The following is a 15976-nucleotide window of genomic DNA, read 5'->3' as shown; positions in this document are numbered from 1 at the left end:
TGCCTTGGGGGCCTCTACATAGCCCTCATCTTTCTTATTCCATCATGCTTTAGTCCTCATTTGGGGGTCAAAAACCAGAGCCTAACCTATTGTAACAACTGACCACATGTGTAGGGAAGTGATAGACATCTATCTGGACTTCCTCAAAGATAATCAAGAACTGTCCCAAGGCTGGGGACGTAAGTACATGGCAGGGAGGGGATCAAGGACACACTCCAGTGTGGGAGGATGGTTTAATTCCTTACGCTATATGGATTTTCATGTGATTAGTACCACCCGGTAGTAGTTTCCAAATGCCTTGCAGTACCTGAATTACAAAGATCAAGACAAGACATTTTCTACTCTCGACTTTTAGTGATAATGTTTTCGTAAATCACTCCATGTTCTTAGGTATGAAATATATATGATCTTGTAGTAGGATTTTATTGCGCCTGTTTTTTGGAAGGAGAGAGCTAGGGGACTCATTGCATCAGGAATCAATAGTGAGTTGACACCTTTCCGTGCTTCCTGTTGTTAGAGGTGGGTCTGCAGAGGGATAGAGTGTGCACAGAGATGTGTAGCCCTCTAGGTGTGCCTGCTCCAATTGAGGCTGGTGGGCCTGCAATTCTGTGAAAAGTTTGCTGAGAATGATGTTCTGGGGGGCGAGAATATTCCTTTCCCACATACCTCTCATCACAGCAGGAGGTAAAACAAGACACCCCAGAATTAACCTGAATTGCGAGGGAAAAAAATCCTTTAAAAAGCAGTATTGCAAAGCAATATGACATTAATCATGCTTCCCCGACCTTTGATTTGCTACAGTCTAGATCATGTTTCTGTTCATCATGTTTCTGTTCTGAAACGTAGATCATGTTTTGAAGAGTCTCCAGTTCTGATCATTTGAAGAGGAATTTAGGCTCTGGCAATAAGTCATATGGAAAAAAAAAAAACACCCACCAGATGTATCACTCTGGCTTCATTTTTTGTTCTCTCTTTGCTTCAAGCATACTGAACTTTTCTAGGACCTGAAGGTGCCTCGCTGTCCCTGCTGTGTCAAGCACTTATGCCTCACTGGTGCCTCACCTCCTCTTTGGCTAATTTCAACGCATTCCGTGGTCACTGAGAAGCCTTTTCTAACCCCCAAGACTGGGCTAAGATCGCTGCTCTGAGCCCCACATCACCCTGTGTTCCTTCAGGCCCAGTGATTAACCCATTGCATTTCAAGGTTTATCTACTTGTCTGTGTCTCACTAGACAATGGGAAAGTTATATTTAAGTTATCTGTGCCTCAATGTCCTCATCTGTAAAATGGGACCTTTAGGTATACCGATCATGGGATATGTGAAGATTAACTGAGTTCAAGTATGTGAAGCAAGAGAGGATCTCTGGCATATACTAAATGCTGACAATTGTGAGCTATCATTTTTATACTTGAGGGCAGGACCCATATCTGTCATTTTTATGTCCCTACAGCTTGCCTCAGGGCCAGTGCAGAGCAAGCTGCCAAAACTACTTATTAAATACATGGGGACACTCAAGAGCTCTGTAAAGACTAAGTCACAGTTTTAGGAACATTGATGTCTTTGGCAAGATTCCTGTGGCTTTGCAAATGTCCAGACTTACTCCAGCTGCCTCTCTGATAAGTGGAGGCAGCAATGCCTTTGACCTCAGCACAGGTGCAACTGGGTGGTCCCGTGGGAATGACAGAGCCTCTTTTCTCTCAGCATTCTGCTGAACTGCGTACAGGGCACTAAATACCTAAGCAGGCAGAAGCTTGGAGAAAGCTGAGAGGTACCTATCCCCATCTACTTACTCAGAGGATTTTAAGAAACACAGATAAATGCAAGAGACAACATGGTCATAAAATGGGAAAAGAGTGTGGCTTGGAGGTAGACACCCTGTTTTGCCTTCCAGCTCTGCAGTGTAATCAAATGTGGTTTAGTTATTAACCTCTCTCAGCGCTGGTGTCTTTGTCCATAAAATGGGAATCGTGGGCTATGGAATTAGTAGGGCTAGAGTTAGAAAGTCAGTTTTGCTATTTACTAGTTGCGTGACATTAAAGCGGTTACATAACCTCTTTAAGCCTCAGTTTTACTGGTTAATAAAATGTACTTAATAATCCTATCTGATAAGAAGATTGTTAGGAGATAAAATAGCATATATAAAAAAGTTAGCTTAGGAGAAGTATGCAATAGTGAAAGCCTTGACTGTCTGTAGTGGTGCTGTAAATTATTTCTTGAAATATAGCAATTGCACATGATAAAAAGAATTCTGATTTGTTGGGCAGAAGCTTACAAAGATGTCTTCCAAATCACAAACAGCATGCATTCCTCTCAGGAGACAATTTTATTACAAAGAATGGCAACCCAACTGGAGGCACAGACATCCAATTTGTTTTAACTCTCTGTAGCATTCTGAATCATCTGTAATATTCCGTTTGCCCTGGTTGCTTTTAGCAAGAAGTGTTTTATCGTGCAGAGAAACACATCAGTGACCATCTCCTCCTTAATAAACCATGTCTTTAGACACAGCATTGTGCAATATGATTACAAGCCGTTAGGGGACATTCCTCTTACTACCAAGAGCAATGGAGCAAGTGATGTTAATATTACTGAAGCTTCGCCTGGCTCAGCTGAATTCCACTAATACTTCCTTTTAGGAAGCAGTACCCAAGAATGGCTGACGAATCTGATTGCCAGCCCAGCTCGATAATCTTCAGACTACATTTTTGCATGTTTCATGCTTTGGAACCGAACACTCTTAAATTGTTCTGTTTTTAACTGCTGAACTGCATTTCATCTCGACATCACACCAAGAGGGGAAAAAATCCAACAACTTTAGCAAAATTTTTGGTTTAGCTGTTGCACATTCCTCTGCTTTACAATGAAAGTATCTCTTTATGCTTCTTGGCATCTGGGAGGAGACTATTGTGTATTTAATAGAGTCTTGGGTGACAGTGGTGTGGTGCTGTTGAGTAAGGTATTGGCAGGTCTTCTGCAGTGGACCCACCAATACAAGCATGTGGCCTGATTTCCAATGACAGTGTTTCCATTAGAAATGTCTTCAGGACATAGTGTCTGAGACAGAAGGAAAAGGGTAAGGACACATCTGCCTTAGAGCCCTGAGGACAAAGAACGGAATATAAAATGGGCCACACTGCACTTGCTGGTCCCCATCCTATCATGATATTCTTGTATTTAACTTCTGCTGCTCCAGGCCCAGCCTTTACAAAGTTTCTAAAAAGTGTCCTGTTTCCAGGCTAGTGATGGCCTAGAGGCAAAAAGGAAGTCCAGAATAAAACCATTATCTGAGAACTCTTTTGTTCAAATATTTCCTGTGCAAATACAATGTGGAAGGCCTATGCCAGGCCCCAAGTATTCAATGTAGGACTCCTGGGTTTTGAGGACCTTAGATGGGGACACACACACACATGCAGTTAGAATATGAGGTGAGGTATATCAGAGGAACTAATGAAGAGCGTGAGATGCACAGGATGGAGAGTAAATGTGCCTGGAAAACTGGGGAAGCTGTCCTTGAGGACACAGCATTTGGGATATGCCTCAAAGGATGTGCCATGCCTCCAAGAGTGTCCAAAAGTGACCAAAAGGCTCTTCTGTCAGATAGAAACACAAGCAGTAATAACAGCATACTTTTGCAAAATGCATCTTAAGTTTATGAAGTAAAAAAGACAGTTGGTATTTCCTCCAGTGTATAGCAGAAGTAACAATGTCTGAAGAGCAAGGGTCATTTACCCAAGTTGCCATTGGTAACCTAGGATAAAGCTGGGACAAGGAAGTAGGTCAGGATCCACATTCGGGTTTCCCAAATGGTTTCTTGGTCAGCGTGGTTTCGCACTCAGCACCTGTGAGAGGACAAGGTCCACGTGCATTAGCAGCTCTGATTGCTGTGCAACCCCTCCCAAAATGCTTCAGGTAATAGTGCAGCATTTTGCCAGCTGCCTGGATTGGGCCAGTCCTGTGCGTTTGGGAACCCCTGATGGGGAGAATGGCTAAGGCGGGAGGAATGTCCCGACAATTACCCAGCTCCCTGCACTTTCCCATCTGAGCCTCTAGGTGGGAGTGTCATCAGGGACACTTGCCAGCAGCCAGACTCCAGAGTGGGGTGAACGTCCTTATCACCAGGCTGCTTTGTCTCTGTGTGGATTGTTTTATGAGCCTTATTACAACAACTCTGTGATAGTAGTATGACAGATAGGATTTTCTTAGTGGAGACAAGGATACTGAAGTGCAGAGAGGTTAGATGACTTGCCTACATGACAAATCGTAAAACTGGGGCTGAAATTCAGATATCCTTTTAGTTCCACTGGCTCTCGGTCTGCTGAGGAATGTGGTGTCTCTTCATCGTGGTTCCTAGAATTCTTTTGATAGGAAACAATGCCTTTTACTCTCTAATTGAGCTATGGTTTGAAATGAAGTATTAGTCTGCCTTCAATTCTTGTCAAATCATAAGTCATCTATATTAGGTCTATCTCTGATAGCAATTTTTGATGAGGGGGAAGGGTTGTGGGAGGGAATACTGAGATACTAATATTCTTCAGGGTTGGGAGGAGAGAGAGAGGGGAAAATGCCCTTTTCTGCCAGAGTGGGTGTGTGAAAACAAGTACCGAATACCCAGCACCCTCACCTGTGACCCCAACTTCCCCAGAATCCTCCTGTTCTATGTACATATACTCTACATCAGCTCCTTTTCCTCAGACATGACATTGCTTCTCCACTTTGAAGCTAGACTCATGCTGTTTCATTCAGCATTTTTGCTTGTAAACATGACACCATTTTCCCATGGTCATTTCAAATTTTTTTTTTTTTTTTTTTTTGATGCTCCTGCCTGGCTTCATTCTCTTGTTTGATGCAAAACATCTGAGCACTCTTGAGGTTTCTTGGCACTTGCTGTATTGTGCCTTGAGCTAGAGTTGAGTTGTGTTCTTGGCTAATTCCTCCCGCTGAGTGCAGAGGGCAAGACCTGTGTCTTAGTCATCTTAGTAGAGAGTAGATATATACAGATACCGAGAGAGATATATACTTACACTAAGAATATAGTAAGTACATGATCAAAGAACAGGGACCATCTAAGTTTTTAAATATAATTTATGATTCTGCTTAGGATCAGCTCTGCTCCATGGGAGGCCCAGTTATGAGGCCATAGAGAGCACCTGGACCTTAGGAAGGGTGCTAAATGTCCTGAGTGAACTACTTGAACGATGGATTAAGGGTTGGGTGAAGGAGAAACCCTCTGGAAAAAAAGATGCCCAGGTCCAAATAGTTGACCATCTGTAGCCTCTTCTCCAAATCCATAGCACACTCCGTTATAGACAGTCCTATCCAACCTCTTAGCTGTAGTGACCAGGCCAGGGCAATGTAGTCAAGGGGAAGAGACAGGCCATTATGTCCCTCGTTCCTGATTCTGAAGTGCAGCTGCTCAAATGCTGTTTACTTGTGAATGCATTGGCTTCTTTCCAGCCAATGTGTAGAAATCTCTGACTCACGTTAAGAACTTTGCAAAATGACCTCAATATAGTGAATGAGAAATTGAAGTGTAGGTGTTTCTGGGTGCAACAAGGATCCTTGGATGTCAGCAGCTCATTTAATATGCATAGCACTTGACAGTTTGCAAAACAGTTTTACACATCTTTCTTCATTTGGCCTCCACAATTGTTTCCATAGATCAGTAGAAGAGTAATTTTACTTCGTCTTTACAGATAGGGCTCAGAGAAGAGCCTTGTCTGTGACCACATGGCTAATAATGGGCAGGGCAGATTCTTGACTCCAGAACTGCATTTGCCAAGTCTAGAGGTATTTCTGTTATCCTCAGAGCATCTTAGATAACATCCACCCACCCAAATGAAAAGGATAAGGGTGTCCAGGAAGTGAAATAAATAGATAAGAGAGAAGAGGACAATGAGTGAAGCTATCTGAGAATATGCAAACTGGAGCCAGTGCAGGGAGAAATGTATTAGCTTTATTTTGGCAGGTAACTTTTTGTTTTTTGCTCTTTAGAGAAAGAGAATGAGAAACATGCAGAAGGAGTAATTTGTTTACCCCGACATTCCTTCCTTGGCACCAGTACTTATATCCCAGTAGAAGGGCTAGAAATGGCTAACACTGCTTTTCCAGGCTCCCCTGCAGAAAGGCATGCGTGTGTGACTTAATCATGGCCAGTGAGACCAGAAGATATGTCTTCTGAGAGCCTTCTGGGACAGATTTTCCTCCCTGGTGTTGGATATGCACGTTGCTCAGTTCAGTACCTGTGGGATTCACTGATTACATGAAATAAACTGATCCACAGCTTGTCTGAGATGAGTGCATGTGCGGTGTGATCCTGAAGTTCTTTATGTCTGTGTTAGCTTTTCATGTAGTACATCTGCTGGAAAGAAGAGCCTTTTTGTACATTTGTAAGCCTTTTGTGATGGGGGGGGGGTAAGTCTGTAAGTATGTGTGAAAAGGGGCTGCTATAATGTAAAGCCAACTCACCAAACATGGGCTTTGCAGTAATAAGGATGGGAAGCTAAAGATCAGGCCTCATGGAAAAGAATTTCCCCCTTTCTTCTACTTGGCCTATGAATGTAGCTTTTCGGACACTTTTGAGGCCCTGCTCCTTGTCTTGTATTCAGCACCTAATAATGTTGTTACAAATGTCAGGACTGCAACAAGCTCGGTTGTGTTGTAGCAAGTAGGAGACTGCTACAAAATGTAAAGAGTCACTAATAGTTTTGGCAACAAAACATGACAAGGTGCGTATTACCAGAGGCAATTAAGTGCACCTCATGGGGATTCAATAGACTCTGGGACTGACTTTAATGACCCAAAAATCCACTTGCCCTTTTCGTTTTCTCTGTTATGTCCAAGTAATGAAAATATTGAGAAAGTTATTGTAACTATAAAATTGCAGCATAGTTCCTTTTTTAAAAAAAACAAAGCCTGATCTATCCTTTGACTTGGAAAATGATTCATTATACTTTGATTCAAAGAGAGAATAAAACCGAGATAGTGGAAAGGGACCAGCTCACTTTGTGTCACTTGGTACCAAACTATGTGGGCACCAACCCAGGATAGATGAGTTTTTACATTGCTACATCGGAGCAGGCAGCCAGTTCTACATTCAGTTTTCAGAAAGTCTCCAAAGACCAGTAGTCAACTATAATCTGTATTTATTGATTTATTACTAATTTTTAAAGTGTGTATATATTCCTGGGGTACAATGCAATTTTGCTACATTGACATATTTCACTGTGGTGAAGTCAGGGTCTTCACTGGGGCCATCACTGGAGGAGCACATGTTGTATCCACCAAGTAGCCTCCCATTAGGTATAATCATATTAATGTTATTCCTGAGAGGCTTTGGAAAGACTTTCCTAAATTGGATGAGAAACTATTCATGAAATACGAAATGTAATCCACAAAAACAGAAGTAGGTTCCTCATTTTAGTCAAACTACTGTTACCCATGGTCTCATCTGTGCTACTGCTCGGTTCTAGCTCTTGGAGTGAAGCTACCCTTTAGGCTGCCTGTAAGTGACAACAACAACAAAAAACTCAGAAGATTAGGACTACATCTAAATATTTTAGCTTAATAATAGGTGTCTACCAAAAATAAAACCTCAGACACAGTTCCTAACAGTGAGATGTCAGTGAACGCACTTGAAAATCAGAATAAGATAAGCCTGTTAGCTCCCACCACTTCCATTCGCCACAGGAGATCCTAACCTGTGTAAAGATATGAAACTAAAGGATACAGATTGGATTTCTAAAACCAGAAGCAAACAGAGAGTAGCATGCAAAAAGAGATACTAATGGTGACATGGTTCAAGAATATATTTAGTAAACGATGCGCAAGATCTGTATGAAGAATAGTGTTGTTTGTATATCAGTAAAACCTTATTGAAATTCACTAAGAAGACCTAAATAAATACAGAAATAGTCTATTTCATGTATAGAATGCCTCAATATTATAAACTTGTAACTTCTCCCTAAATTGAATTATAGATTTCTGGCAACTTTCATTAAAATCTCAACTGCTTTTTGGAGAATTTAACGAGCCAATTATAACATTTAAATGAAGGAGCAAAGTCTCAAGGAGAACCAAGATTCTCCTTAAGAAGAAAACATCAGAAGGGCTAGAATTACCAGATAACCAGGCATAAAGTTATTATAATCAATATAATGTGGCATTTTCACAGAGAGTTACAAATTAAACTAGGAGAATAGATGGCCGAGACACAGATCTACATACGTTTATGTGGCAGAGGTGGCGTTGTAAATGACTAGGAAAGGAGGTAGTATTTAATAGATAGTGCTGAGAAAGTTAATTATCCATATGGAAAAAAATGAAACAAGTTCTATTTTCACACTGTAAAGGAAAATAAATTCTAGTTGAATTAATGCATACATATAAAAGGCAGAACTTTTCCAAGAAAGTATGGGATGATTTGCATTCTTGGGTAAAGAAATACACATTTCAATAAAATGCAGAAAGTACTAACATAATTGTTAAAAATTAACTACATTAAATTAGGAACTTATGTTCAAAGACAACATCAGGTAAATGAAAACACAAGGAGATGGCATTTGCTTGACATATAACGAATAGAATTTATTCTGAAATGTACAAAAAAATTTCTACAAATCAATTAAAATGGAGATAACCCAATAGAAGAATGGGGAGAAAGATATTTTACTAAAGAGGCATCATGAATGGCAAATGTATATAAGAAAAGATGTTTAACTTCATTTGTAAGCAGGGAAATGCAAATTAAAACTCCTTTAAGCAAGAGTATATAATATATTGCTTATTTATAAATATATATGCTAAAATTAGAAAGCAAATCAATGGTAAATACTACATTCAGTGCAGTGTTCACCTCTGGAAGGAAAGCTTTAGGGTAGGGGAAGAGGAAGCCCACAGGTGGATTAAATGCTAAGAGTAAAGCTCTGGTTTTACGTTTCTTGATAGGTTCATAATGTCCATTTTGTTATATTTTATAATTCCTATATTTACTACATACATTCTTTAGTAGGTATCATACATATCTTTTTTTTAAGTCACCGAAAAAAGGCAAGAAGGAGAAGAAAGAGACTGGATACAACCTTTACATTGTTTCCTTGCATCTCCAACTCTGTCTTGGAGAGTGAGACTTTTGAAGCCATGAGAAACATTTTTCTGTGCCATATTTCTTTTAGGGTGCCAGATAGGAAAGAGCCTCTTCTCCTGGACCCTAGTAAAATCTCTTTGTGCAGGCTCCTGACTCTCTGCCTTCTGCTCTGTAGGTGGTAGAAGTTGACTCACTGTTTCTTGAATAAAGTAAAGAAAGGTAAATGAGTTGTTGCAGCAGGGTTATAATTCAAGCATTGACCCAGCCATTATTGGGTATATACCCAAAGGATTATAAATCACGCTGCTATAAAGACACATGCAGACATATGTTTATTGTGGCACTATTCACAATAGCAAAGACTTGGAACCAACCCGAATGTCCATCAATGATAGACTGGATTAAGAAAATGTGGCACATATACACCATGGAATACTATGCAGCCATAAAAAAGGATGAGTTCATGTCCTTTGTAGGGACATGGATGAAGCTGGAAACCATCATTCTCAGCAAACTATCGCAAGGACAGAAAACCAAACACTGAATGTTCTCACTCATAGGTGGCAATTGAACAATGAGAACACTCGGACGCAGGAAGGGGAACATCATACACCAGGCCCTGTTGTGGGGTGGCGGGGGGAGGCATAGTGTTAGGAGATATATACCTAATGTAAATGACGAGTTAATGGGTGCAGCATACCAACATGGCACAATGTATATGTATGTAACCTTCACGTTGTGCACATGTACCCTAGAATTTAAAGTATAATAAAAAAAATTGCCGTTGTGCTGTATTGTACCCAGTACCACATGCAGATGGTTGTTTAATAAATGCTTTTTGATGATAGCAATGATGAGAAAAAATATTCCTTTGAGAGAAGGTGTTGGTTTATACTGGCAGTCATGAAATTTATAACTGTTAATCTTTTGGGCACTTGGATAAATACCGAATAAATGCATACTTACAAAGCATAGACTATGAGCTTCCTTGAACTTTTACAGTTGAAATTGCTCCCGGAGGCTAAGCAAGAAGTTTTGTCCTGAAGACTTTGCCTCCTGGGGCTGTTCTGTTCTGGGGATAACGGGAATCCAAGTGATGTCTCTGTAGTGCCAACTGCCTCATTCTTTTACCTGCAGGTCCCACAGTCCAGCAGGGAAATAGGGTGGGGTGAGGAGGTGGGGCAGTCAGCGTCGTTTTGCCTTTCCCTCGCTTTAAAGAATTCTTAGCAGAGCAGCAAGGTGAAGGAAGGAGAGTTTTATCCTACATTCCAAAAGAAACTTGAGCCTTCTCAGAATAGCTTGTGGAAGGGAAAATACTCTCTTGAAATGTATCTCCATGGCCAAAACCGTCAGCCTGATGTGTCTGAATGGTGCTGTGATTCCTTTGCTTAGGAATGGCAAGACCACCTGCCACTTTGCCTTTAGGATGAGAGTTTCTGCCCAGAGGATGGGCTGTCAGAGGATGGAAAGAAAAACCCTCTAAAAAAGAAACTAGATATTGATTTGAATTCAACAAATGTAAAATACGGGCCCCCAAACTGTTTTAATGCCAAAACAAAATGAAGCTTGAATAATGACTTTGAAGACCATGAAGCAAACCTGAATAGTTTTCTCGAATTTCTCTCTCTTTTCTGTGCCTTTACTGTGTGAGAAGTCTTCCCCTATGTTGTCCATCTTGCTTCTCTCAGCATTTTGTGGCCTGATTGGAATCTCACCTCTCTATGTCCCTGAATCCATCTGAGTGAGAGTGGAAGGATCTTCTTTTGTGACTGTTTATGGCATGTTTTTTTTTTTTTTTTTTTTTGGTCTGAACACTGTATTTGGCAACAATTCTTGTTCAGCCTTTGGATTTTGATTGTTGCTGAGATCTATTATTTTAATGCAGGGCATGATACAATAGGCAAAACATGAGTCAATTAGATTTTAAGTCAATCTAATTCAATTTATTTGTGTAGACTCAGCTTTCTTCCAAAAAGGAATTACAAAAACATTTTTAAAAAAGTTGCAATAAAATTAACCATATAGCAGAAATATGCCAATCATAAGGATAAATAGAGCTGAAAACCTGGCACTGAGCCACCTGTCAGTATTGTGAAAAGAGAAACATGACAAGCTAAAAAGAGCTCATTACCTAAGGAGGGGAAATACCGGCTCTGAAGAGGAGATACGTCCCACCCCCACCATTAAACTCTGAAAAAACATTTATAGAGTTATATGTAAATTCAAATCCCATTCTACCTCTTAAGTAGCCTTGAATCCCTAATTAGTTTTTTAAATGGCTCCAACACTGGGTTTTTGTGAATCTTTAAAGTGGGTGTAAATACACAACTGGGTGATTGTAAAGATTAAAATGAAATTTGTGTATTCATTAAAGTACATGGCACATAATAGCTAATTATCCACCCACTTATCTACCCATGTATCTGACATCATTTCTCCTGTTTCATAAATCATTTATTGTTATTTCGTTTTCCATGGTTTTGGTACTTTTGTCCATGAGATTGTAAACTTTTATAGGCAGGGACTGACTCTTATATTGTTCATTCTCATTCATTCTGATAAAGTGCTGGTCATAAAGCTGCCATTCCATAGCCTTTATTAGTTTGGTTCTTCCCATTTGTGTATTTTGGGTTCTCGTTTACTTCTCTTCTCTGTTAGGCTTCTCTTTCCTCTTGACTTCGATGGTGAAGGAAATGTTCTCCCTTCCTGGACTGCGTCCCTGGGCTAACTCCTCCATGATTTTCTGTGTTGTTCCAGAGAGTGGTGAGTATTGGCTACCACTCTGCTGTGTACCTCATTGGGTTCCATTGATGTCCAGACCCACAGAAGAAGGAAAAATGGCAAGTAGGTTTGTCTAACCCAAATTCTAGTCAATCAGATCTGCTGCCTGAGAGTGACCTCGACAGGTATGTGGGAATACACCCCTGAAAGAAACTTAAAAACCTTTTGAATCCACAGGAGTCCTGCACTGTTTATTGTGCATAAGCATGGCCCTCTTTCATCAGGTAAAAAAAGTGAAAGCCCCTGCCACTGCTCCCTGGAGAAGCTCTGAATTCAGAGAAGGCACAGGGAACTATGAATATTATGTCAATCCAAATGTGCTGGCATTCAGATCTTCCCACAGAACCAGCTAAGCCTTAATGAGAACTCCTAGATTGATATTCAATTCCCCTTTGAAAACATGGTATCATAGCCTCCACCAATTCCTACACACACAACCCAGAAGAGCTGCCACGGGAGCTGCCAGCCAACTGGAGGAAAATAGAGACCCTCCTGAATTGTCCTAAACTGTGCTTTCAAAGAAGGCTTAGTCCACTCAGTTTTCTGTGATACGCTAACTCAGGCCTTCAGAGATGCCCTAACAGTTGACATCTCCTGTATCATTTAATCCTCATAATGACTCTCCAGGCAGGCATGATCACCCCAATTTTACAGAAAAGAGAGGCTAGCAAATACCAGTTTCAACATATCATCTTTCTCACTTCAGAGCCCTTTTTCCAGTGGGCGGGGATGTCTTCTTTCTAGAGTATAAAAACTTGGTGTTCATTAAAAAATCATTTAACACTGCGACTCCCACACTTAATTAGCACTCTTTTTTGGGTTTGGATTTTTTTTGTTTGGGGTGCCATATGACAAGTCCAAAGATGTTTTGGAAAGCCAGAAGCTGGAAGCTTATTTAAGAAAGCAATAGTGTATTTAGAAATACAATAACTTAGCAGAGAAGCTCCAAGGAAGAGTGGCAGAAGGTTTGCCCATCGATGCCAGCTGTTGGGACCTACTGACTCGCGCATACTCTTTCTTCCAGATGGTCTTTTCAGATTCCTAGTAGCTGAGAGTTTATTACACATAGTGCTTTTATAAATAAATCTAAGGTCTTATGTGTACAATGCACATTATATTAATACAAGGAAAAAGAAAAAAGAATGAGAGCCTTTTTTAAAGTTCTAAGCATATACATTTTTCTTTATCCTTTGACTTTGTGAGTCAGGGGTGGGAATCACCATTTGAGTTCGTATAATTTCAAGCTTGGGTCACTGTCTTTTGTTTCTCTTAATTTGTCATGTCTCTTGATAAGTAGATATATTATCAAGGGAACTTCTTCAAGTATGGATGACATGATTCTCAAGTTCAAATAAAGCTGAACGAATAATTTGAACTGTTGGTTGGTGTGTTCTACTCTGTAGGTACACACAGTTCTTTCTAATGTTGCTCAGTGCAAATTGCTATGGAGATGAGAAGTAACATTAAAAATAAACACAATAAGCCAGGGCAAAAGGTTAAGCACAACACTGTACTGATGAACATAGAAGTTGAGTTTAAATCATTTTTATTAGAAAGCAAAAAAATCTTAGAAATGTCATAAGTGACATCTATTTTTAATGATGTTTGAAAATTTTTATTAGCAGTCATATTAGAACAGCTACAAGTTATTTCATTGTCATTATTAGATTTTATTACAAATTACTGTATTTCAGGATAGGACTTATTTTTCTGGATCAAATTAATGCAAGTCAACCTTTTTCTTTGACCCTCTTAGACATCTATTGAGTCAGTTCAGCTGACTGATTTGTTAAGATAGCTCATTGAACAGTGGAGCCAGCCCTTCCAGGGTCCTGCTTCTGCTAACATAGACAGACCTTGGAAAAATGTGCCAGATTATTACTTTTTCTAGCTCTACCTGGTCATGTAGGTAGAACTTTTGTCTTCAGTTGAATCTGGCAGCTAGGGAGTTTGAGGCTCTATATAAAGTCATCCAAATTGGCAGCTGCAACCACATATTTTGGACTAATATTACAGTGAACAAGTATACTCAGGGCAAAATGAATCAGGCAGAATTGCTGAAATCTCTATAATTTTTCAGACATACTCTCACCTCCCAAATTGAAAAACTATTCTTTATTTATAAATCATCATCTAGAGTATCAATTTATTTTTCTTATATTCTTATCCATTTCTGGGGCCATTACACACACACACACACACCCTATTCTCAGCCATTACTTGGGTTCAACTCACTGTCAAATCTACTCTTTTTTTTTTCTTTTGCTCTCTACCTCCTTGTAAAAAGGAGGTATGTCAAAACCCCAAAAACCACCCTCTAATCCCTTCCCTCCATGAAAGAAGTGGTCTTTAAACAAGCAAATAAAGCAACAAGGAATGAGAAGACTTGTGTTGATTTTGGAATGAGAGTGTGACAGTGGATTTGGTGCATTTTATTTAACTCTGAGGGATGCATTGAAGTCAACCATGTCAATCAGACTGTTTGTGTAGCCGGACCTAATCAGGAAACAGAGCCTAGTAAAACCACATTTAGAAAGCTGCTAAATTCTGCTGCTCTCTTCAGATATTGTAACTTTTTACAAGGTCTTCATAGGAATGTTATTCTGTGGGAGTGCTTTCAGCATATCCATCGGGTCTTTTTTATGAGGAGACAGTATGAATTCTAAATCATACGTCCGATACACACACGCATGTATTTTTCAAGTAGACAGCTGCTCAGATGTTTTCAGATGCATCTAACTTTAGATCTAACTTTAGGCAATGACATCAAGCTTGAACCCAAACTCCTATTGTAGTCTGGTGAGTCTGCCATTGGATTATGGTATCATTCTGATGCAGAAATGGAATTGTGGCTGGTGGAGGCCTGATGTTTCAATTTGGGCTGCTGAGAGTCTCTCTGCACTGCCAAAGCCAGCACACCACCACAGACTGCATCAACCCAAATCAGGGAGGTTTGAGAGTTCCAGTTGATTTAGTACCACCATATACATGCACGTTTAGAGTAGAACTCCATGAACTACCATGGGAGAGGTGGTGCTTGGCATGCATAGAGTCAGTGGGGCATGTGAACTTTTGGGGTCTCTCTCTGCAGCACTGATTTATTCTTAAATTGACAGAATAATTCATTACTGCTTTGATGATCAACATTTAATTCTTCATTTTAGACCGTGGCTATATGTAGTCAACACATACCTATTTAAGTGTTATGCCAGTGTCACAAAGTAGCCAGTAAGAAATTCTGTTAAAAAAAAATAAGAACAAAAGTGAGAGTTGCATATAATTGACCACTTCCATTGATTGTTTTGTGGTCATATGGACCCCGGCTGGAATTGGCAGACCAGGGATCTCGCAGACCAGGGATCTCAAATTCAATCTCTTAAGAGGTTAAGTATATAAGTAAATGAAGTAGGTGAAGACCAACATACTCCCTATCCGAAAGGACATCCCACTCTGGTAATTATGGCCGCATGTAGGAATTTGGGCATAGTAGGGCCAAATGCTCTAATATTCACAGGGCATACCTGTGTCCTACTATATGATACCTCCCCTACCCATTCATGCTGTATGAGTTTTACTTATCCTGTAAAACTTTGTTTAAATATTAGTTGCTCTGGGAAACATTTAACTCTTGTAGTGAGAATGAACTACTCGGTATCCACTCTCATACTCACAGCATGTTGTACAAATCTCCGATATTGATTGTACTTCACTAATGACATAATAACTGCAGGTTTGGTAACATCTCCCCAGCTCTACAGTGCGAGGGCAGGTCCCATACAACACTTGCAAGGCAGAGCCGGGCCCTAAGTAGGTGCCACATGATGCTGAATGGCTGAAAGATGACTATGGAAGCAGAATTGGAGTGGCAAGCTCTTAGCTTCTTAGAGTTGATACAAAGTGGTTTGGCAAATACTAGGAACAATGAACAAGAAGGAAGCAGGCCCTGACAAAGTGTATCATTCCTTACCAACTTCTTAAATGTTCTTTCTATTTGTGTGTGCTACCTATGACATTCATTTTTCCAACTGACACTTCAGATCAAATCCCTATCCCCTCACCAAGCTATACCCTTTTAAATACTATATTAGAATGAGGTTTTTTTTTTTTTTTTT

The sequence above is a fragment of the Colobus angolensis genome, unplaced genomic scaffold (assembly GCF_000951035.1).
Source record: "Colobus angolensis palliatus isolate OR3802 unplaced genomic scaffold, Cang.pa_1.0 Scaffold257, whole genome shotgun sequence".
Taxonomy (NCBI): Eukaryota; Metazoa; Chordata; class Mammalia; order Primates; family Cercopithecidae; genus Colobus; species Colobus angolensis.
This window is presented reverse-complemented; position numbering follows the sequence as displayed.